Source organism: Salvelinus fontinalis, chromosome 8 (assembly GCF_029448725.1).
Source record: "Salvelinus fontinalis isolate EN_2023a chromosome 8, ASM2944872v1, whole genome shotgun sequence".
In the NCBI taxonomy this organism is placed as follows: Eukaryota; Metazoa; Chordata; class Actinopteri; order Salmoniformes; family Salmonidae; genus Salvelinus; species Salvelinus fontinalis.
In genome coordinates, this window is record NC_074672.1 from 29,976,707 (window position 1) to 29,986,501 (window position 9,795).

Below are 9,795 nucleotides of genomic sequence, written 5' to 3' on the forward strand. Positions count from 1 at the left end.
ACCTTCCTTTCTAATCCATAAAACTGTCTATAAGAATTTGACACCACACAAAAGGAGTGAAATACAGCACTATACCTTACCAGTAATATATTTTGATGAGGGTTGAGGGCCAGAGGATAAAAGAGGCCACAAAAGACAGAATAGGAATGGCCAACGTTGCACCAGCAAGGACCAACAAGTTCACCATATCTAAATCCGCAGCCATGGCTCCCCTGTTCGAAATCAACATACACGCTTTTATACACATTATGCCTACTGTATAGTTATGGGTTAGTACCAGTAGTTCTGATTTGACCTTCCCTGGGGGGGGGGGGGAGATAAAATATCAGGGGAGCGACATGGTAGGCCTAAATATGTAGTAGGCCTAATCAATTTAATCCTACTAAAATGGCTATAAAATGTGTAATAAATGAAGAAAGAAACTTACTTGATATGTTTTTTATTCTCTTTGAATAACTGTCATGGGTCGGTTTAGTATGGGAATCTACCAGAAGAGCTCAATCAGCTTCGTTGATCTGTCTGCCTAACGACCCAGTTGACCCAGATGTGAGATGCGTGGAAATTATTTATTTGCCTGGTTATCTTCTCTTGAATGTTAAGTTCAACTGGAATTGAGTACGTTGACGGCAGTCCTACTAGTCACTGGTTTATAGAGAGCTCCTATTGATCTGTTGCTAAATAATTGTGTCAATTTTTTAAAGGGGACGCACACGTTTCCCTCTGTGATGTATTACAGTTCAAAGATGCCATGTTCATGACCTTTATTGCTTCACACTAGGGAAATAATTTGCTTTGTTGTAGTTGCATGTTTCACAGAATTTATTACAATATGACTCCAAATGTTTCTATTCGCAAGTGAATTCATATTATACCAAATGACACATAATTCATAGAATCAGTCAATACTTATCCCTTTAACCCTATTCTTAACAGGCTGGTAGAGCATGTTGTCAGTGGACACAAATCGTCATTTGAACTTGATTGGTTAACTCCCCCAACCCTCCTGCACCAATTTCCACAATTTGTATCCTTATTGGTTGCTGCAGTTCAGTGTTTGCAAATTGCTATTCTAATGTGGTATTCCTAATCACCATCTTTTGACTTCTCAGCCGCCTGGTAGAGCTCTGTATGTTTTTCCAGAAGAGACAGTGTACCGGAGAAACTGGGAGTCAAGAACAGGAGGTGAGTTTAATAATATAAGAAACAGAACGATACAAAACAGAATTTGCGTCTGGACATGAAACACATAACCAATACTGCCTGGGGAATGGAGGCAAGGGAGTGACAGATATAGGGAGGTAATCAGTGTAGTGAGTCCAGGTGTGCCTCATAATGAGGCGCAGGTGCGCGTAATGATGATGCCAGGCATGTGTAATGATGATTGCCAGGACCAGTGGTTAGTAAACCGACGACGTTGAGAGCTGGAGAGGGAGAGTAGACGTGACAGATTAAAGGGTTAAACATTCAGTTAAATGTGTCTATAGTCTGAGTGATGTAATTTATGCAATACAAAGCAAACTAAGTCCATTCAAAGTGTTGAAATAAAATATATAATGTAAAAAAACAAGTGTTTATAGTTTTTTTACAGTATAAAAGCATCTATTGACTAAGAACTCTGGTTGCCCAAATATAACAGAAGACTGCAATGATTGCTATACATCCAAGAATCAGATTCAGATGGATATGCATCATTTTTTTCTCTCGATGATAAGTATTATAATTAATTGCTGTAAAGAATTGCTTTCATGCACTCCATTTCCCAAACTCCTCCACTCTCCCCCTCTCCTTATAATCTCTTTGCTCTGGGATTTATGTTGTCTAGCCCCAGAATGAGACTCCTTTATGCGGTGTCAGGAGTTCACCTATGGGTCATGATAGGGGCTGTACCAAATGTTTGATGTATTATAATAATTGATTATGCTGTATTAATAGAAGGGGAGGGGTTATAAGACCCCACCCTCATTACACTTATAGGGTCCTAGACTACAGATTAACAATATATATTCATTATAGAGGTTTAGTGTTGTTCTAGAGTTGTTTTCTGGTCTCTATGCCTCTTATAAAAGAACCCCCTCTGAGAAATGTGTGACTGAGACAGAACTCTGCAGGAGAGTGTAGGAGATAAGAGACTAGTCAGACATTCCACAATAAATTAACTGGAGTGGACATTTTTTGCCTAGGCCTTAGAAAACACTGGAACTATTATATCTCTCTTGCAAGTTTATATAGGTCTATATGCATGGGCTTGCTCTGAAGAGTATAAGGTAATGACGTATGCAATGACATCACAAGGGCTGGACTTCAGGTTTAATAAAATAACTTGGGACCTTTTATATTTTTGCAGGACTTACTCAGAAACATGCATTAGGTTCCTGATGTCAACATCTGTCTGCAATTACATTAAAGGTTTTTGAATGATTTAATTAAAGATATTGTAATGATAATGTCATCAATGTATCAATGATTGTCAAGGAAACAAACCCCAACAGAGGCAATGACATGGAAAGGAGACCCTGTAATATACTCCTCCCCTCACTTCAGAGCCAATATATAGCTGCCCCCTCCTTGATAACATAGTTGATATCATAGCCATTGTTGCCAAGGTGTTTGACACGTCCTCACACCACAGTGGGATCAGTCAGCCCCACCAGAAGCAAGTTACGACCTAGGACAAAAGACAAGATCATAAAAATAATCAATGCATTAATGTTTTGTATACATTGTATCTTCTATATTTGTCTTAAACAATAGTCACTTCCGCTGCATATAGAGTGATATTGTTGGGGAAATTGACTGTTACTAAATTGAAGAGGAATTTCTTTCCCTCTCTCAGACACACCTCAGCAATTCAGTGAGATAATGAGCCCCTCCTTTACAGCTCACAGAGATTCAAGGTCATTGAGCTTCACACAAATCAAATTTTATTGGTCACATACACATGGTTAGCAGATATTATTGCGAGTGTAGCGAAATGCTTGTGCTTCTAGTGCCGACATTGCAGTAATATCTAACACTTCCAACAACTACTTAATACACACAAATCTAAAGGGGTGAATGAGAATCTGTACATATAAATATATAGATGAGCGATGGCCGATCGGCATAGACAAGGTGCAATAAATACAGTATATACATAATGTAAGATACGTAAACATTGTTAAAGTGGCATTATTTGAAGTGTCCAGTTATCTATTTATTTATTAAAGTGTCCAGTGATTGGTTCTCAACGTAGGCAGCAGCCTCTGAGTTAGGGATTGCTGTTTAGCAGTCTGATGACCTTGAGATTGAAAAACAGCTTCTGTCTCTCGGTTCCAGCTTTGATGCACCTGTACTGACCTCGCCTTCTGGATGGTAGCGGTGTAAACAGGCAGTGGCTCAGGTGGTTGTTGTCCTTGATCTTTTTGGCCTTCCTGTGACATCGGGCACTGTAGGTGTCATAGAGAGCAAGTAGTACAGCCCCTGTGATGCGTTGTACAGACTGCACCACCCTCTAGAGAGCCTTGCGGTTGAGGGCGGTACAGTTGCCGTACCAGGCTGTGATACAGCCAGACAGGATGTTCTCGATTGTGCATCTGTAAAAGTTAAATCAGGTTTTTGGGTGACTAGCCAAATTTCTTCAGCCTCCTGAGGTTGAAATGGCACTGTTGTGCTTTCTCCCCACACTGTGTGAGTGGCCCATTTCAGTTTGTCTGTGACGTGTACTCAGAGGAACTTAACTTTCCACCTTCTCCACTGCTGTCCCTTCGATGTGGATAGTGGGGGTGCTCCCTCATCTGTTTCCTAAAATCCATGATCATCTCCTTTGTTGACGTTGAGTTAGAGGTTCTTTTCCTGACACCACACTCCAAGTGCCCTCACCACCTCTGTGTAGGCTGTCTCGTTGTTGTTGCCCACAACTGTTGTGTCATCTGCAAACTTGATTGAGTTGGAGGCGCGCATGGCCATGCAGTCATGGGTGAACAGGGAGTACAGGAGGGGGCTGAGAATGCACCCTTGTGGGGCCACAGTGTTTAGGGTCAGCGAAGTGGAGATGTTTCCTACATTCAACACCTGGGGGCAGCCCATTAAAAAGTCCAGGACCCAATTGCACAGGGCAGGGTTGAGACCCAGGGCCTCCAGCTTTATGATGAGGGTAGTCATTTAGTTCAGTTATTTTTGCCTTGGGTACCAGAACAATAGTGGCCATCTTGAAGCATGTGGTGACAGCAGACTGGGATAGAGATTGATTGAAAATGTCCATAAACACACCAGCCAGCTGGTCTGTGTATGCTCTGAGACTCTCTAGGCTGTACATGCATGCCATGATTGGATACTAACAACCTATATTAATTAGGTAATTATTAACTATCACCTATAATAACCAGCATATTACTAACACTTAGTAACAAAAGCAACGTGAAGTGTCACTGAGTCAGTAGAGAAATTAGCTGATTTAGCAGAAGGGGAGGGGAGGTGGTAGAGAAGACAGATGGCTCATATGAGACTGGTGTTATTCTCACCAAGATTATAAAAAAAAAAAAAAAAAAAAAAAAAAAACTTTGGCTACTTCCCCAGATGCTACTCATACATTTATGAAATTGTTTCTCACAATAGTTGGATGTATCGTTTCACATATATTCCCAGACCATACAATCTTGTTTCGATGATTTGAACACTTCCTTAGACAGCTGCAAGCTTGTTTTTGTCTGACATGCTTATCTTCCCTGGTCTATATTCTATGTCATTCATATTTTACACATGGCCTACCCACCTTTCTGAATTGACCAATCAAGCAGCATCTTGTATGTCAACCGAGGGAGGAGCTTTTATGGCCTCACCTAAAAATTACAGGTACAATATGTCATTGCCATTTGTGTATATTCTTCCAGTGTACCTTATGGTAAAGTAGAAATGAAGTTCCAATTGTTGTACTCACCATTCTTTCATTAGGGTTTTAAACTTACAATATAATTCATTATTGTGTAATATAATGTTAAAACCATGTATTAGAAAGATTACGTTTTACTACAGTCTTTGCTGTTGAGACAATTTTAGCTGGGATTCATCCTGAGACAAAGGTCTCTTTTACAGATGAGCACTAATACCAAAAACATATACATTAATACAATATGAAAAACAGTCAAAGAAAAACAAAGACCGGGTATGGTAACTAAGTTATTAATGAATGACGTTAGGTAAAGTTTTCGTACGAGAATTCAAAGAACTTACTTTCAAATACAGAATGCATTGACGTGTACTGAACCCGTCGGCCGCAATTAAGTGTAGTGCGTTTAGATAAAATGCATAATTTTGTAAATGCTTTAAGCACTTGTGGCTTTCATGTGCAAGCTTCAAATAAAAATAATTATTGACAGGTTTTAACTAGGCAAGTCAGTTAAGAACAAATTCTTATTTACAATGACAGCCTAGGAACAGTGGGTTAACTGTCTTGTTCAGGAGCAGAACAGATATTTACCTTGTCAGTTCGGGGATTCAATCTAGCAACCATTTGGTTACTGGCCCAATGCTCTAACCACTAGGCTACCTGAGAGGTTGGTTTAATTATTTACTATACTGTCTACTTAATTATTTTGACCTTACATTCATGTGAAGTAATCAGACTTGGTTTAGTCAATTAGAAGCCTGGTTAAGTTTTTGGGCCAATTACGTGAACTCTGGGTTTGCTGCTGCAAGGAACTTTTTGGGGCTCTGGGACTCCTGCCTCTGCTCAAGCTGAGAGGGGAAGATGACACTTGTTGAGCTTAAACTTGTACATAGAGATTTCGAATTGCACTTAGCAAAAATACTTTCTTACTCTTAGATTTTTATTTCCTTATATTGTGATTGATTGTGTGACTGATAATTTAGATTTACTAGTATCCAAGTCAAATTGTATTCAGTGTGGTTGTATTTTCCTTGAGTCACTTTCGTATTGCATGGGAGAACTTTCTGGAGACATATTTAAGTCATAGATTACTATTAGTAATATAACAAGTCTAGTTTTCCCCTATAGACTACATTTTGTTAATTTACTGAGATTATTCCCATGCTGATTCATCCGAGCCTGTGGTGAGAGGGTTACACTTGCATGATCAAGGAAGTCAAAAACAGAGCTACAGTACAATCTTTAAAAGGAGATCTTTGATCTCTGTCCCCATCTTTAGCTCCATGTAGGCTCACCAGCTTTACTGCAGTCTACATTGAAGATGTTTCTCCTTCCCATACAGGCTTCACTCAGGCCTGGCCCGCTACTGACAACCTTACAGGTATCAGACTGGAAGGAGGACCATAGAGAGGACGCAAAACAGCCATTAATTACTCTTCCTCATCAGATGACCTGTGATGGGTGATAAAATGTTACGATATTATCCGTGTAGTTTGTGCGCCTAATATACCCCTCTAAATGAGATATAAAAGACAGTAAACCTCCATAAAATAGGACTGATTGATACCTTTAGTCTGTCCCAACCCTGATGCATCATCTCCAGCAGAGCCATACAATGGCACCAGGTAAGGACTGAATGACGAGCACTCTGAACATTGAATTTGACTGACACTTCATAGTCCCATAGCGCACAATTGGCCCAGCGTCATTAGGGTTTGGCCTGGGTAAGCCGTCATTATAAATAAGAAATTGTTCTTAACCGACTTGCCTAGTTAAATTTAAAAAGTCACCAAGAGGAAAAGCATAATTTTTGGTGACTCTCTGTTTTACATTGAATGCGTCAGGGGACAATGTGGAGGTGAGGCCTATTTTTCTATACCTGGTTCCTGAGCAACGTAGGAGATCCCAGAGGAGCCATCTTCCCTTTCCTCAAAGGTGGGCTGCGCCTGACCTGGGCCCTCCATTACCGGCACCTGCCTCTCGAGCCCAGATAATGAAATCAGCTGCACAGAAAGAAAGATAGATACAACACATGTGCAAGGCACACAAACTAGAACCACATGCATTTATGTGTACTTTAACCTCTCTTGGGTAGGGGGCAGTATTTTGAATTTTGGATGAATGAGGTGACCAATGTAAACTGCCTGTTACTCAGGCCCAGAAGCTAGGATATGCATGGTATTATTGGGTAGAAAACACAAAAGTTTCCAAAACTGTTATAATAATGTCTGTGAGTATAACAGTCGAAAATCTGAGGAAAATCCATCCAGGAAGAGGGATATTTTTGATGTGGGTACTTTTCAATTGAATGCCTATACAGTATGGGATAGGACCCAGATTGCAGTTCCTATGGCTTCCACTGGATGTCAGTCTATAGACATTGTTTCAGGCTTGTTTTCTGAAAAATGAGGAAGAATGAGACCATTCTTTCACTTTCAGTGGACTGTAGAAAGAAGCAGAGCTGGTTGGCGCGAGTGACCGATTGCGCGCCCTTCGTTATTTTTCCTTTCAATTGAAAACGCCATTGTCCGGTTGAAATATTATCTATTATTTTAGACAATCTGAGGATTAATTATAAACATCGTTTGACATGTTGACGAACTTCACCGATACTATTAGGATGTATTCATCTGCATGTCATGACTGCCTTTGAGCCAGTGGATTACTGAACAAAAACGTGCCAACCAAATTGAGTTTTTGGGACATAAAAAGGAACTTTATCGAACAAAAAACAATTATTGTGTAGCTGGGACTGAAGATCTTCATGGTTGCAGTCAAAAGTAAGTGAATAATTTTATCGCTATTCCTGTAATTCCTTTACATACATGGGCACTTTTTTTATTTGCTGTATGATCGATGAAAATCTCCATATTGCAAATGTACGGTCCCTTACTAGACGTACGCGAATGTTTTAAAAATTTGGTGGCGGGTCGTGCACCGGGGCCAGATCTTCCGGGAAGTTATCGAACGAAGTCTCTCGGACATTCAGTTTCCGTTTCATAAAATGTAATTTTTCCGCTGTCCCGTTAATTCCACCAGATGGCGAATGGAATCATATTGCAAATGTACAAAACATCACCAACCACGACATGGCCATTTCTCCTAATCAGAAAAGGCTTCGAAGACGAAACATGGCGAGCATAGGTTTGGACTAATGGGCTGTTTTCCCAGAAACAAGATGGCGTCGAGGCCTCAACGCTTTGAGTTTAGGCCATTTTTCTGGGATTAAAATTCAAAAACGAAAATAGTGTGCTAATTTGACAGCTTCACGTCAAAGTACATGAACCTACGGAAAAGTTGAACCAGCCATTTATCTACCATCATCTAAGAGAAATCATACAATGTACAATTGGTGCTAATCAAAAGAAATGTTTTTTTTCTCCAAAAAGTTAGATCCAGTTGCGGCATGTTCAAACGAATCCATTAAGGCAGGGTTTCGGAGCTCTGCGAGACTTCTGTGATTTTCTGAAATCACACACTCATCCAACCCTCTGTAAATCAGTCAGTTCTTAACGTAAAGACTTAAAACTGTAAGAGCCAACCACCACGGAGGATATATGTGTTCACTTTCAGCTTCCCGTGTCCACCGGAAGTGCCTTAAATTGGGGTCACGTGGGCTGTTTTGAAGGGTTAGAAAGGTCACATCTTTCCAAAACTTCATGTGTGATTAGGCAACCCTCATGAACTGTAAATCAGTAATTTCTCCCAACACATGTCAAAGAAAAAACACACAGCAAGGATGGAGTGACACAGTGTGGGGCTTAGAGACAGAGCCTGCAATAGTTACCTTTGTTTGAACTATCAAAGAACCATCAGACCTAGAGCTCTGAAACCTGTTATAGAGCTCAAGTCCATAGTGCATGGTGAGTTGCGTCTCTAGAAGGTTCTCAGACCGAGAAACAGCCTCGTACGTCTGCAATAACTTCAATTCATTTTGACCATCACGAAAAAGACGACATTTAGAAAAGTCCCAGAGTCGCAAGACTAGGTGCATTGAAACCACCTCGGTCCATAGAGACGGAACCTAACGTTTCTGTCCAATAGCTCATTCAAGGACCATGTAGCGACGCCCGGGAAAAAAATGATTTTCTGCACCAATTAAACCATAATAAAAACATGTAGTTACGTTCTAGCTGCGGGTCCAGTTCTGACATTGTGTAGGCCTAGCTGAGGCAACCCCGAAACCCAAGTTTCGGCTCGATAGGTCATTTGGAGCCCGAGCAGCGACCTTAACTTCTTATGGCTGCAGCCCGACGTCGGTACACTTATGACAACAGCCAGCTCAAGTGCAGGGCGCGAAATTCTAAATATATATTTTTTAAATATTTAACTTTCACATTAACCTGTTTGTGCTGCAGGGACAGTATTGAGTAGCCAGATAAAAGGTGCCCATTTCAAAATGGCCTCCTACTCAATTCTTGCTCGTACAATATACATATTGTTATTACTATTGGATAGAAAACACTCTCTAGTTTCTAAAACCGTTTGAATTATATCTGTGAGTAAAACAGAACTCATTTGGCACAAACTTCCTGACCAGGAAGTGGAAAGTCTGAAATCGAAAGTCTATTCTACTTCCTGCCTATACATGGGAATGATAAGTATTAGTATACGTGCACTTCATACACCTTCCCCTGGATGTCAAGAGGACACTTGACACTTTTTCTGACACATATTCTGACCAAATAGCTATTCATAAACATAAATAAAAAATACATGTATAGGAAATGATAGATCCATTAGTTCTTAATGCAATCGCCATGTTAGAATTCTAAAAATAACTTCATTACGACATCCAGCTTCGGCATAGCTAGAGTACCCAAAAGCTGGGCGCCGACGACTAGTTCACATGTACGACAGATATATGAAATAGCATCATAAAATGTTTCCTACTTTTGCTGATCTTTCATCAGAATGTTGGACAAGGGGTC

General features: G+C 40.3%; 1 long non-coding RNA gene across 1 annotated transcript; it reads right to left on the reverse strand.

The window, feature by feature from the left end:
* Positions 1–1,169: 1,169 nt before the first annotated feature.
* LOC129861074 (uncharacterized) lies at positions 1,170–9,222 on the reverse strand. The gene is made up of 3 exons (XR_008760504.1): positions 6,744–9,222; positions 4,751–4,817; positions 1,170–2,665 (listed from the first exon to the last, which is right to left on the reverse strand). It is a non-coding gene; the product is annotated as an uncharacterized LOC129861074 (long non-coding RNA).
* Between the last annotated feature and the right edge of the window lie 573 nt (positions 9,223–9,795).